Source organism: Hippoglossus stenolepis, chromosome 23, assembly GCF_022539355.2.
Source record: "Hippoglossus stenolepis isolate QCI-W04-F060 chromosome 23, HSTE1.2, whole genome shotgun sequence".
Lineage (NCBI taxonomy): Eukaryota > Metazoa > Chordata > Actinopteri > Pleuronectiformes > Pleuronectidae > Hippoglossus > Hippoglossus stenolepis.
Window position 1 is genome coordinate 17,049,094 of NC_061505.1, and position 15,584 is coordinate 17,064,677.

Below are 15,584 nucleotides of genomic sequence, written 5' to 3' on the forward strand. Positions count from 1 at the left end.
CATGTTTCTTCTTTCACAGTCACACATATCCATCAACAAAATTTGTTAAGTTTAGTTTATTAGTGTTTTAGTGTTAGTAACCTTAAACCTTCAACCAACACCAAAATGCTTTTAACCTTCAACCAAACTCCAAAAAATGCTTTTGTAAGGAACAATAAAACCCATCTCCAATATAATGTTGTCAATTGTAATTACCTCTTGTAATTCCTGATCACTTGGCAAATTTCTCCATTATTGTTCCTACGTTTTTGATTCCTTAATACATTTTAAATACTCTGCCTGATATAATGCCTTAGAGAAATCTCATATTCACACTTCTCTTTAGCACCTCGCATGCAGGTACAAAATGTACTGGAATTATCAGATTTTCAACAGATTGCTGTACTGAGACGATCCGGACCTGGCCTTGGTCCTTCCGTCCCAGCTACACCTCTATTGCAAAATAATAATAATATTACTATATATTAATAATAACTACTAGTCATGAGCCCGACATCAGAGCCCAATCTTATCTATAATATTTGACCTTTTCCTAAAGATCGAAACCGAAGCTTCATGGATCCTACACCGATTTCCAAAACCTTGCCATGCAGACACGTCTGTCCCTCAATACAATGAATGAGTGAATCTCTTTTTCCTGGATCTTTTCCTAATAGATCATATCATAACATTTTAATTTTACTTACCCAAGAGACAATGCTTGTTTTCCAGACCAGGTCCGTTGGATCACCTCAGTGAGTGCACTCCTGGCTCTCAAGCTTTCGGCCCTCATTTTGTTGAGGTATGAGTCCCAGACTTTCCTCAGCGTTGAGATCCAGAGTGTCTGCTCACACGAGTGATCCTGCCGACAACGCCAAAATTGTGGTGGCAGTTTCTGTTTAATAATGATACTCTATTGTATAATAATACACACATAACATTGTCTCTAGGAAAGTTCAACCAAAACACCTGCAGGTGGGCTCACCCCACACAGCCACCTAGTGTGACGTGTACAGAATGAGCACAGAGCACAGGAGAATCACTTCACTTATACAATCAGAAGCCCCTCCCCGCGAGGAGCCAAAAGGTATTCTTCAGCCTCTTGATGTCTGACCAGGTTGGGCAGAGTTCCTGTCTCAGATCTCCGTCTCAGACCCCTGGTGTGCCTTTCTGGTGTGAGACAATCTGTCTCCGAGATCCCCTATCTAGATTTACAACATCAAAAGACTCCAGTCCTGTATACAATGCAGAGTTCCCCTCACCCATCTCTATCAGACACACTAAGTAACCCCTGCAGTGAAGCATTTGCTAAGACACACATGTGGGGGCCATAAACACTTATAGTCCCCTCTGCAACTTTTGTAAGTCACAGAAACACATTTGTTATCTACTTCTTCTAAATACATATCTGTTCTTCTATTAAACATTACACAAATGCAAAATCTGCCATTACAGTACTCAACTGATTTATTGGTTGATAAGAATTGGCAGATATCAGAAGTTCAGTGACGTGTTGCATCAGTGTTTATTTGCTGATCCACACAGAAGAAAAACATTTATTTTAAAGAATAAGCAGAACATATTCATTCATGTTCTATATATTTGGCTGCATTTGTGTTTTATTTTCATTTATAGCTATTTATGATAAAGTTTATGGTTAAACGCCCCAATTACATTTCTTTTTCATCAGGGTTTGATGAGATTACTGCAAAATATAATTCATAGATACATTCAAAAGTTGCAGCGCCACCATGTGGCTGATGATGTAGACTTGCAGGTGGGAGAAAAGTATTCCCACTGAGACAAAGGTTTAAATTTACAACAGAAGGGTTTCCTGCCACAATAAAACACAAACCTTCTTGTCTTCACTTGAAAGCCGGAGTCATCGGTCAGAACAGAGACGTCATGTGGAGGAAAAATCCAGCAGCTGCAGAGCTTCACTGTGCAAAGACCAGCTGACAACTGCAGACATGAGTAACTGGCTGATGAGACACTGGTGGGACCAAAAGAAAACAAGCTCCCACACAGACAGGAAGTCAAACTGAGGACACTTAAGGTGAGGGATTTCAAAATAAAACAGGACATATCAACAGAGTCCAGGTGGGATTTCACAGTTTAATAAAGATAAAAGAAAGAACACATTCAATTATCTATTTGAATTATAATCTGTTACAGTTCATCACATTTCAAAACAAAAAGCTAAACTGTCTGCAGACGAGTGTATTCATCAAACAGAGAATTACGAGCCATGGAAATAATCACACATAACCACAGACTGTATATGGAACATAACACACAGCCAGACGATGTCCTTTCTGACATCGTCCTCCATTGAGTCATTGGTGAATAATAACAAAGACATATATATACGTACGAATAGAAAACATCACAGGTTGCATTCAAACTTTTGTTGCATGACTGTGGCAAAAATATACAGAATAAGCTTTTTTTAGGGACCAATGCCGATACCGATATCAAGGAGTAAAAAACTATCACTTATATATAAAATAGGCAATAAAGCTTAAGTAAAACAATATTTTTTAAAGAAATAAAGATAAATTGAAAGAAAACACAAATACGACAGAATATATAGAACTTGAATTAAGACAAAAAAATGTTCAATGTAAAATATAATCATAATGCACGTTGTTTATCCTGTAAAATAAACCTTTTCATATCGGCGCATATCTTAAAAGGCCCATATCAGCCAATTGAAATATTGAACGTCAACACAAAAGCAAATATCACAGCATTTCTTTTTTCATTGATACTGAAATTCAATCCAGATCATGTCGTTCTTTCCAATGAGCAAAACTGGTGAGTCTAATATGTGAAGGTGTTTCAGGATGAATGTTGATTTTCATGTTCTTGTTTTCTGGAGGATGCACCATTCATAGTGGTCCTGAAACAAAGTGACAATAACTGCAAATTTCTAAAATACACACTTGATACTTCAACCCTACAACCTGATCAAGGCTGTTCATAGTTTTACACAAAGGATTTGAAATTTGAGACACCAACTGAACTGCATACTTATCGTACAAGAACTATTTAATAATGATATGATGGAGTTTCAGTTGAGGTTTATTTCAAATGCACATGAGCCAGTAGCTTAACAGCCAGTTGTTAATATTTGTACCTGAAGCTGAAGGTGGATTTTCATTAACGTAGTCAGACCTCTCCTCTGGATCACCTCGGGTTCCTGTAAAGATCAGACAGAAAACGACTTGAGAAGGTTGAGAACCACTGTTTTATTCATTTAGTTGATTTCGTTGCCACTCTAATATCTCTATTACAACCAGCATCACCAGCTTCAGGTGCTCCACACGTGTTCCAATGCAAATGAACGTCCTTGTTGTTCAAACATTATATGGGCGCAGTAAAACCGATCCCTGGTTCAGTTTGATCTGGGTCTGACTACATTCTGGTCCATTGGTCTGGAGCCTGGTCTGAGGCACCTTTCCACCTGTAACTCTGCTTCAGACTAAACTGAAAAGTCCAAATGTCTGTCTTTGGGACCATGTGACTAAAATGAGATGTTGGAAAACCATGCGTGTGTATTGATGTCATGACATCGTGTTGGACATTTCTGTACTCATCTGCCCGTCCACCTGAAATCAGAAGGTTTTTCATTTAGGACTTCTCTGCAGGAGGCACATTTTATACAGTACCTTCCTCCGTGTCTCCTCTGATTGATTCATAGATGCAGTTGTCACCTACGAGTCAATAAAAAATCAAATCAACATGAAATGTAATTGGAAACTTTGTGACTAGTTTCTTCTGAAAAGCAACAACTTAGAAATAGCTGTGAAGGCATTCAGTAGGAGAAGGAAGGCTGACCATGGAGAAGAGACGAGTACACTTGCAGTTGGTTTTCATCGTGGTGGACAGTTGGGTCTGAGCTCTGATTGGTTCTCAGAGACTGGCTGAGCCTGAAACAGTCAAACAATGAGAAGTGAATGAAAAAGAAAAAGTAAAGTATTGCTGTTTTGTTGAAGATGAAACAAGAGAGAGTGGAACCAGCACAGATCTGTGAAAAAGACAATAATGATCACGTTACATGATTTTATTTTTCAACCTCTGCTCCATGAATATCGTGACAATAGTTTGAAATAAGTTTGATTTAAATGAAATGAACAAGAGCAGCTCTCACTCTTTGAATTCCTGCACCAACACAACAGTAGCAGCGAGAGGAAGAGAATCAGTGTGATGCCACCAACCAGCCCAATGACCAGCGGCACAGGAGACGAGGGGGGAGGTGCTGCAGGATTAAATGGATCAGACGAGGAGCAGTGAGGAGCAAAGGCAGATCCATGACCTGGAAAAATATAGAACCAAACTTCAGCAGACATTTTGACGTGAAAAAAAATTATATTTTAATATGTGCAAAAAAGATTTGTAGTTGTAGAAATACTTTGTATATGTGTAAAAAAAAGTTTACAGTGTGAAAATATGTGAAAAAGTTTTATAAGTATATTGACCATGTTCTACTCATTTCATTCAACTCAAATAAAATGGACTAAATGCCAAAGTGTTTTTAACATTAACAGAAAGACCAGCGGCTAACCTGAGTGCTGACCACAGAGCCTTTCCAGTAGGGGGCAGTGTGCTCCTAACCTGCTCCGTGGGCCCATCATCACCTGGCTGGAATTATTATTGGTACAGAGGTGAGAAAACCTCGGAGCCCCTGACGGATGAGGATTTCAAGTCAAATGGACAAAGTGCTAGTGCCTCACATGAAGGGCTGTACTGGTGCAGAGGAGGAAGAGGAGATCCAGTTTACTACACCAAGTACAGTAACTCAGTCAGTATTCATGAAACTGGTGAGTGCGGAGAAAATCCATTCTGCGTTCATGACTGTTTGTTGAGATTACGTAAAGGTTGATGCTGATACAAGCTGTTCTTCTATCTTTATTGGTGAATATGAATAGTCCACAACAGAGCTGCTGTGACTCTTCAACCCAACTGGCCGAACAGATACAGAGGAGAAACCGTCACACTTAGGTGTGAGATCCAGGGAGGAGACTCTGAGTGGGAGTATGAATGGACAGCAACCAGCTCACATACACCTCCCAACACAAATGAATTCAGGATTAGTCTGGGGTCACATTTGAGCGACAGTTACTGGTGTCAGGGCCGACTGAAAGGTGCACGGCAGAATTCAACAGGATGGAGTGTTCCCGTCATGTTGTCTAACGGTGAGTCAAGTCATATTTAGTATTAAAAATATAGGTGTTTAGGTTTCAATATTACAAAGTTTATATGTGTTCAATGCACATGTACAAAAGAGAAGCCAAAATATCCCGGATACCAGCCATTTTGCACTTTTCACGTCATTTAGAGCCAGTCTGTGAAATCATGATGGAGGTGTGGAGCTGGGGTATCGAGGTCCCGCCGATACATGTGCTCGACCAATCGCGAGTCAGAGTCAGCTGTCAATCATGACGTTTCACGTTTTTATAGCATCAAATAACTAATTAAAACCAAACTGATCAGAAACATGAACACGTGAACAAACTAAAATGAAAGAAACCATGGTTGACATATACTGCAGGCAGCCACCAGGGGGTGATTGTTATAATTTGGCTTCACTTTTGGGGGCAGTCATGTCGATGGCTGAATGTGTAGCATCCAAAAATTGCATTGCTTCCAAAATGAACATCTCTAGACAAACATGAAGACATGTTTTTGTTCTGACGATGTTCCGTTTCAGCGGCTGCACCACAACCTGTCGTCACTGTCTCTCCGACATGGCTGACTCCTGGAGCCTCAGTGACTCTCACCTGTGGGGTTCAACATCCGACTGCAGGATGGAGGTTCTACTGGTACAGAGTTGACCAGAGTAGTTTGTATGTAGCGGACAAATGTCAACAGATGCATGAGATGAGTCCTGAGATGTACAGTTATGAGCTGCTCCCAGGAAGCAACGGAGGGACTGAACAAAACTCCTCCGTCATCCAAGGCCAGACAAAGTCAGCAGGTTATGTTGAGCTGGAAGAGGAGACCCGTGTTTTACACTGAGTACAGTGAGCCAAAGTGGGTCTGGTCTGGTGGTGAGTTTGTTTCTTTCTCTTGAAGCAGATGTTATCGCTTCAGTCGGTCAGTTACTTCGGGAACATTACTTTGGCTGGTTCCTCCAGGTGATTAACTTTTAGAGGTGATAGGTCAAAGGTCAAGACAAATACAGGGTTAGAGAGACAATCTAAAGCTTATATTGATCAGAGAATCATTCCCCAAAATCTAATGTCACATGAAATTATTTTTTGTGTGCATTCTATAGGACTGACCTGAAGTTGATATTATTTATGATCATATTCTCGGACTGACATCATCATGATGTCACTGTGATTTTCAACAAACGATGTCGGCCTTCTGACGTTTCCCCTGTAAAATGACGCAAAGCCTAAAATGACACCTTTAATCTGGAAACATTACAAATGTATTCTCGTAATATTATGACCTTATTCCCAAAAACAAGACTGTGACTGAGATGGAGTCTCTGCTGATGGCTTCACGTTTTTAATGCTCGACAAATTTAGTTGCTGTTTCACACTTCATGTCACGTTTTTCAGAGTCCTATTCGTCAGTGTCTCTCACAGTGACTCCAGACAGAGTGCAGAACTTCATAGATGACAATATCCGTCTGACCTGCGAGGGAAACTCTGATAAGTGGAGATTATGGATGTTTACTCTAGGCAAAGTACGATTTTTAGAGTGCAGCCGTCAGGAGAGGTTCACATGGACCTTTCACTTGCTTCCTTTTGGAGTTGTCTGGTGTGAATCTGGATCAGAGCTCAGCAACACAGTCAACATCACTACAGGTTGTAATTTTTCATTGAATCTATTCACACTGTGCATTCGTCGAAAATACGGCGACGAATGGAAAGGGATGGACAAGGCCGACCTGCGCGCCTACGTAGGGCTGCTGATCTTAGCGGGCGTGTACAGGTCCCAGGGCGAGGCCGCCACCAGCCTGTGGGACACCGAGAGCGGCCGGGCGATATTTCGTGCCACGATGCCCCTAAAACTCTTCCACACGTACTCCAGACTGCTGCGCTTCGACAACCGCGAGACGAGACGAGCCACGGACAAATTGGTGGCCGTGCGACCCGAAGTGACCGTGGACGAGCAACTGGTTCCGTTCAGAGGTTAGTCTTTTTAAAAAAAATATTATTATGTTATGTTATGTTATGTTATGTTATGTTATGTTAGTTATGTTATGTTATGTTATGTTATGTTAGTTATGTTATGTTATGTTATGTTATGTTATGTTATGTAGATAGCGGCTGCTAGTCTCTCATCTCTTCTCCTCCTGTTTTTCTCCCTAGGCCGGTGTCCGTTCTGTCAGTACATGCCCAGCAAGCCGGCGAAATAGGGGATCAAGTCGTGGGTGGCGTGCGATGCGAAATCAAGCTACGCTTGGAAGATGCAAGTGTACACCGGAAAGCCGAGCGGCGGACGCCCAGAACGGAACCAGGGGTTGCGGGTAGTGCTCGATGTAACGGAGGGACTGCACGGTTGTAACGTCACGTGCAACAATTACTTCACCTCCTACGAACTCGCGCGGCAGCTCCTGGAGAGGAAGCTCATGGTTTGGAAGAACAAGCCCAAGCTCCCGACCGGGCTGCTCGCGGTCAAGGGAAGAGAGGTGTTCTCATCGAAGTTCGCATTCACGCCCACCGCCACTCTGGTGTCCTACATCCCAAAGAAAAACAGGAATGTGGTGCTCCTGAGCACACGGCACCCCGAGGCCGACATCAGCGACCGCGAGGACTGGACTACAACCGCAACAAAGGTGGCGTGGACAACCTAGACAAGGTGATCAGAACGTACAGCTGCAGGAGGATGACCGCGAGCTGGCCCCTGGTCATCTTTCACAACATTCTCGACGTCTCTTCCTACAACGCCTTCGTGATATGGAGAGAGATCAACCCAGACTGGATGCCGGGCAAGCGGAACAAGCGGAGGGTGTTCCTAGAGCAGCTGGGAAAGGCTCTCGTGACTCCGTTCATCGCACGAAGGGAGCGCATCCCCCGCACGGACGCGTGCGCCGCGGTTGTGAAGGCTGTAAAAGCTGCCGCCGCACAGAGGGCTGTTGACTACGACGCTCGACCCGAGTGTCCGGCCTCCTCCATAGCCCTAGCAGCAGCCCCGCTCGGGGCGAGTAAGAGGAAGAGGTGTCAGATATGCCCCAGGAAAAAGGACTGTAAAACTCACACCGTGTGCCGCGGGTGTAACAAATACATCTGCAAGGGCTGCTCACTTGTCTATTGCCCTAAGTGTGCGTCCTAATATGGGGTGGGCTATGTGAGGGGGCCAACAGCCGGGGGAAGCAGGGACAACACAAGGGTTATAGCAGCAGCTTGATTAAAGTGAGTCTGATGTTTGAGTGTGAACATGTCAAAAAGAGTTAATCATCACATGTGGCTGCAGGGGGCGCTGTTCTTTGGTAACAGTTAGATAGTGTTGCTTTAAAGAGATCTTTACTGAACTGTGTAGACTGTTGCAATGAGTTTAAACCAGGACTTTTGATATATCTTTATATCTGATGCATGTGATGCATGTGATGCAAAGCTCCGTGTTTTTCCTGCTCAGTTCTTAAATCATGCAACGTCTGTGTGTTGTCTTTTGTTTCATTGAATTTTAATTACAGACAAATGTAAATTGAAAACTTGAAACCTGATTGTTCGAAATATTGTGGTGAAATAAACACAGTTACAGTGTTGAACTCTTCTGGTTATTGCTCCACACACGTCTCTTAAACGTGTCGTCTCTGTCGTGGTTCTGTTGACTCACGAGATGAAGAAATCGGACTTTGAGTACAGTACGAGCTTCATCTGGAAAGAACTGAAAAATGGAAACGTCTCGTTAAGGATCTCCAACCTGAAGCTGTCTGATGCTGGGAGATACCAGTGCAAGATGCTTTGGAAGAACGGCCCTCGAGTCAGCACCACAGTGGAGCTGTTTGTGTGTATGTCCAGTCAAACAAATGTTTATACAGTTAGAAAGGCTTTGCTCTGGTTCTATAGAGAACCTTAAACCTCCCTGTTGCTAACATGTTGTAGAGAACGGCCTGAACTTTGTTCCTAGTGTGGTGTATTTAGCTAACATGGATCATTTTGACATGTGTGTAAAACATAATGACAGGTTTAAAGCTAGGAGCCCCTGGTTTCTGGACTCTCAGATTTCCTAAGTATTATTCCATATGTTACTCGATTAGTTCTCTCCTTCTGAGAATGCTCTTTGACCTGTTAGATAGAGGGGTTTCCATCTTTATGTAAGAAGCATGTTTTGAATTAGAGGCCCCTACGTGTGACGTCATTTTATCTCAAGTCTTGAGCGTAAACAAGTTCCCTATATGAATGCTTGTCCGACACCTGCGACTCAGGCTTCTGATTTGGCTGAGAACTTCTCCGGGTATCTAGATACCTGTCCTGACCTGTAACTTCTGTGTAATAAACCTTATTATACAAGCAAGAACGGTGTCCGCGGAGGTTCCTTCATCATCATCTTCAACATCACTGCTGCTTAAATATACGACACTAGTTCCACTTGATTCAGGACCTGATCCAATCCAGCTCGACTCCGGCCCTGGCCACTTTAATGCTGGTCTGAGGGAAATTCAGTCTGATCTGTTTGGGCCCGAGTCAAAGTCTGAACCTTCAGGCCTGAGCCCAATGCAGACCAGTCCATTCCAGCACATTAACACAAGCTCCACCCAGTCACATTTAATGGGGCTTGATCCCGACCCACTTGATTCAGCCAGAACCTGGTCCATTCAGACTTGACCCTGATCCGACCACATTAATTTAAGTCTGAATCTTCCCGATCCTCTCAGGCCTGATTCAGAACCTGTGGATTCCTTCAGGCTACAGTCGGATCTGATCCGACCTGAACAGTCCGGATTCTGAATCGTGTCCCTCTGTCAGATTTATAACGACATGTGGCGTCTGAACTAAACGGTGTTCCACAACTGAAGGTGTCCCCATCTGCTCCGGTCAATTTTCAAAATGTAAACAATAGAGTAAAGTAGATTTACGATGTGAGGGTGTGGATCTATGACAGATTTCTTCTGGTCGGGCTTCACTCTCCAGGTCACCAGTACAGTGTGTTACAGGTTTGGCTCATACAGTGGTTTTTGGCTGAGGTCAGTTAGTTCCTGACTCTAGTTTCCGGTCACAGATGTGGTAACGTCCTGTTTTATTCCTGTTTTCAGTCTCTGAGCCCAAACACTCAGAGGTTTTGAATGGAGCTAGAGGAGCGACTCTGCAGTGTGAGGTGAGCTACTGGCTGCTGGAGCCCGAAATCATCTTTCTGGACCATCAGGGAAACCAGATCCTCGCTGAAGAACCAAGAAGAGACGATAATGCCGGAGGATTTTTCACCGTGAGACGAAGAGCGACTCTCCAAACTGCAACCAGCAGGTTCACATTTAGTTAAAGAGCAACAAGAACCGAGCTTTTACATTGATTTAAATATGTGTCACACAGTGATTTTTATAATACAAGACGTGACGAGTATTTCCACCTTGTTCTTCCACGTTCTCTTCCTGATTGGTTCTCATCAGCAGCAGCTTTTATTAAATTCCTTTGAATAAAACATTATGTAGACCATCAGTGAATGTATATAAAGACCATCAGTGAGTGTATATAAAGACAATCAGCGTCTGTATATAAAGACCATCAGTGACTGTATATAAAGACCATCAGTGACTGTATATAAAGACGATCAGTGACTCTATATAAAGACCATCAGTGACTGTATATAAAGACCATCATTGACTGTATATAAAGACCATCAGTGACTGTATATAAAGACCATCAGTGACTGTGTATAAAGACGATCAGTGACTCTATATAAAGACCATCAGTGACTGTATATAAAGACCATCAGTGACTGTATATAAAGACCATCAGTGACTGTATATTAAGACAACCAGTGAGTGTATATACAGACCATCAGTGAGTGTATATATATGTAGTGGTCAAAAGTTTAGGGTGACAGTTGAATGCCAATCGGGTTCACCACATATATCCAGAATAAACGGGACGGGAGGCTGATGATTCCAGAAATAGACAATTTATTCAAGTCGGACAAATGATTTAAAAAGACTGATCGAACAGCACAGGATCATGTGCAATGTAGGGAGTACTGGCCTGTACTTGATATAAATAACAGATTAAAAAGAGAGAAGTTAAAGGCTCCAGACCCAATTTAACAAAGCTAAATTATCATGCATAAAACAAACACAGCACACTTTAAGAATCCCAACACTGGTGTGATTGCACCAGTGGATTATCACTGCAAGCGATATTATACAATGAAATGACAGAAGAGGGCCTCTCGTTTACGGAGCCAATAACTCACCAATATTCAAGCCATTAAACCAGGATTGCACAGTACCCGTCAACCATATTGCACATTACCCATAGAACAAAGAACAAAATAAAATGAACAAAGAAACCAGAAATCAAACCAATTAATCAGAAAGAAACTAAATCTAAACAAGGCCAAATAATCTAAATGAAATCTTCATGTGGGAAAAAACAGTGACCATAAATATCCTGCCTGAAGGCAGCCCTATGAAACAAACATGTCATATTAGGTCACACAATTATTAAACAATTTTATCAAACTGTTTCAAAACATTTACAAACATAAAACACATCATTATGCCATACCTTCAATTCATTAAAATAAAGCAGAGACCCACGCCGTAATTATTGTCTTGACGACAAGTACTAAAACAGGAAAAGACAACTACACTTAATGTCACAGACATAATAGTATAGACTGGATAAATGTTCCGGCGCATTACTTCCAAGTATTGTTCCCATTAGTTTGTGTGTACACGCTGACTGGGGGAGTTTACAGCCTGCATGTATGGCGACGCTGATACCGTCTCTCACACACACACACACAGCTGTACTCTGGGCTCTATGGACAGAAATGCGCTTAATGTTTGCGGAACGTTTTCTGCGTGATCTCCATTTACATTAAAGTGACTTCGAGTTAATGAAACTTACCGCAACAAACAATTGGCGTCCACACCTGCTGCGCCCACGCTACACTTCCTCACAGGACCGGCAGTGGAGAGAGAGAGAGAGGGAGAGAGCTACTACGGTGTCCCTAAATAAACTTCGCCGACTCCCCGCATCCTATAGGCATCGCCGTCCTGTCAGGTAAATTAGAGCTGTGATTTTATATCTACAATGACATAAGCATAACTGGGAAAGTAAGACTGCTAAAACTATCCTGTTTTAGCTAAAACTTTAAAGACAATCAGCGTCTGTATATAAAGACTTGCTCCAACATTTTCTTCCCCAACAGCTTCTCTGGTTCTGTTTTCACGCAGCATCACTGGCTGTGCCCCGTGTGGTGACAGATGAAGCTACAGACAATGAGTCGTCGGAGCTTCAGTTTCTGATGTGTCAGAAAGACCGAGTCACCAGCCGCACATTTGATCAGGTGAGCCAGGGGCCAACCTCAGGTCCAACCTCCGACATGAGCTCAGTTCTGTGGTTTGTCAACCCGACCAGCCGACATCTTTCTGCAGTCCATCCAGATCCTCACAAAACCACCCAAAACCCAGCTGCTCTGCCAGTCGCCACGATTCAACAGCAGCAGCCAACAGCAGTCACCATCCATCTGCCAACTTAGCCCAGAGCAAGTGTCCGAAACCTGGCGCCCAAAGGCAAAACGCCATCCAGGCCCCGCCCGCTTGATCCATAGACCTCGTCGTAACAACAGCAGCCCGGAACTTTCCTGTCTGTTGTCCCGTTCAGAGACAAATCCACATGTAGACTTCTCCAGGCTCGAGTGCAGACGTCCTGCAGTGTTGCCTCCATCGACCCTGTCTAATCACCATGAAGCTTACGTGAAGCTGTAAAAGATTCAGTCCCGAGTTTATTAAACCAAACTTATCTTTGTACGTGAAGTGAAGGTTTGTGAACCGTTTTTAAAAGTCTTCTGAAACAAGGTAAGAACATTGTTTGCTGTTTTGAGCAAACATGATATTTCATCATTTATAACCTCACTAATCTTCAGAGGGGCTAGTGTTTGGGTGTTTGCTTGTTTCTATTTTGCTAAACTAAGCTAAACTAAGCTAAGTTTACCACTTCTGTCAGTCAAACACTAGGGGGCGGGACTATTTCCCATGTGGATTATGGAGAAAACACACAGATCATCATCGTTTCACCTTCGAGGTCGATTTTCTGTCGGTGACGGAGGATTTTAACGACTGGTGTAATGTGTCCAAGACTAAAGACATGATAATCCACTTCAGGAAGTAGCCTCCACCGATTCCCTCTGTTTTTATTCATGGCCGAGCTGTTGAAGTTGTCCGTCAAATATCTGGGAACAACAATCAACAACAATCTCACATTTGAAGCCGACACTGATGCTGTTTGTGCAAAGGTCCACCAGCGATAAACGTCTATCACAAGGGGAGAAGGTTTAATGTGGATTCTGCTCACAGATCTATAGAATCTAACCAAGATGAAAGACTTTGAGACGTAAGAACTCATTCGTCCCTGCGACCGTCGGCCTCATTAAAGCATCATGTGATCTACAGGCCCTTATGTACATGTGCGTTGTGTGTATAGAATTATTACTTTCCTTTATTCTCTGCTGGCTGTAACACAAACGGACTCTTGGGGATAATAAAGTTTATCTTGACCTGCTGCTTCACTCTATTTTATGTAACGTCATTATCTCGACTTTCTCTGACGTCCAGCAGGTTGTTTGTTTTATTCCCCTGATCTCTTACTTTTGCTCTGTGTGTGAAATCATCCACTTTTATTCTGCACTTTCACCTTTTTGCCATTTATTGCAAAAGGTCTTCAATCCATGATGCCATAAACACACACAGAACCACTAACACACTGGTGCATGAAGGGGTTTTTCATGTGCACAGTATTTCACATGAAATGTGAAGCTGGCATCTGCAACACGTTTTACATATTTCCATAAAAGCATGTTTCTTTATTTCTTCACGACTTTTCATATTCATGATTTGTTACAATGAGATTTCTGGGGTTTATTTACTTGAATATGCTTTGTACTGGTGATAAAGTGTTTATGTACAGTTTATGATTTCACCTTTTTATTGTACTTTTATGATTCATTCATATATCAATGTGTAGAGTGGAGCTCTGACTGTGTCGTCCCACTGAACTGAAACACAACTGAACGAAAAGCAATGAGACAATGTCCAGCTGACTCTAGTGTATTTACCCATTACACATGGAACCTTAGCCATCATCGCAACAATTGTCCCCCCCCCCCTGAGAAATTTGGCAGGAGCCGCCACTGCCATAAACATTTAGGCCATTCATTAAGCCAATTTTGTTCTTCCTGAATTAAATTGTATTTCATAGAAAAACATTTACTTGAATATAATAAAATCCAAAAAACAGGTTTAACTTTGACATATTTTTACATCTGTCTATAAAACATGTTGAAGCCTTTCAGTGTGAAGCTTGTTCAAATGGTGTTTATATGTTTTCTTACAGACTTTTTACTTTTTACCAAACAGACACCACCAGAAATCCTGTTTTTATTTCCATGTTATCTACTGATGTGAATTTTTACTTATAACTGCATGTTTGAATGGCTTATACAAAGCTCTCCTGGAAGTAGTTTGTTGCTGTAGAAAGATAAGATCAGGTGTACGTGCATTGAGGAGGAAGTGGAGCTGAATTTCATCTTTAAACCAGTTTCTGCTGTGACTAAGCAGGAGTCAGAATTTCATCATACGGTCACTTTTCCAGGCATCAAAAGGCTTTTTACATTTAATTACAGTTCTATTTGTAGTTTGGGTAAAAGTAAATGTGATAAATTAAAACTACTGCTGCTCATGGTTCTTGTTATGTTCTTATTCACACTGTGTGTTTGAAGGTGATCACCAGCATTTCAGACATCATAGATACATGCTCTTTAAAAGTCTGCATTTTAAGCAGCAGTCTTCATGCAGAGCATCTAGAGTCAGAGGAAGGATCCTGAAAAGACTCAATAAATTGATATATTATCTTCTGATCTCCATGAAGCCGTTTCTACCTCCACCCAGGAGCTCATGTTCTCACCCATGTCCATTGTTGTGTTCGTTGGTTTATCAGCAGGATTACACAAAAACTACTGAACCAATATCCACAAAACTTGGCAGAAGGATGGAACCAAGAACCCAATGAGTTTGGTGCAGAAACGGACAAAGGGGCAGGTAGTTTTTCACTTTGTTTAAAATGAACATTTTGGACTTTTCCACCAGTTTCCCAGTGAATGATTCCCATTTAGAGAACTGATATATTAGTGTTTGCAGTTTGATTGAACTGGACTGTCGGGGCTCGGCGGAGGCACTCAGAGGTAAATTCTACATCTTGTGTCATTCTAGTGTTTATGAATTAAGTCAACACACAAATGTTAGATTATTTGCTTGCCTGTAAATCAGTGATAATATAGACGTCTTTGGAATTAGAATTAGAATTAAAGGAAACATGTTGCGTGCTGTAGTTTTAACAACTGATTGCATGTTTCCTGTTAGGCAACATTGTTTCCTGTCATCAAAAAGTCAAAGACATCTTCCACAACATGAAATGATCATAATCTAC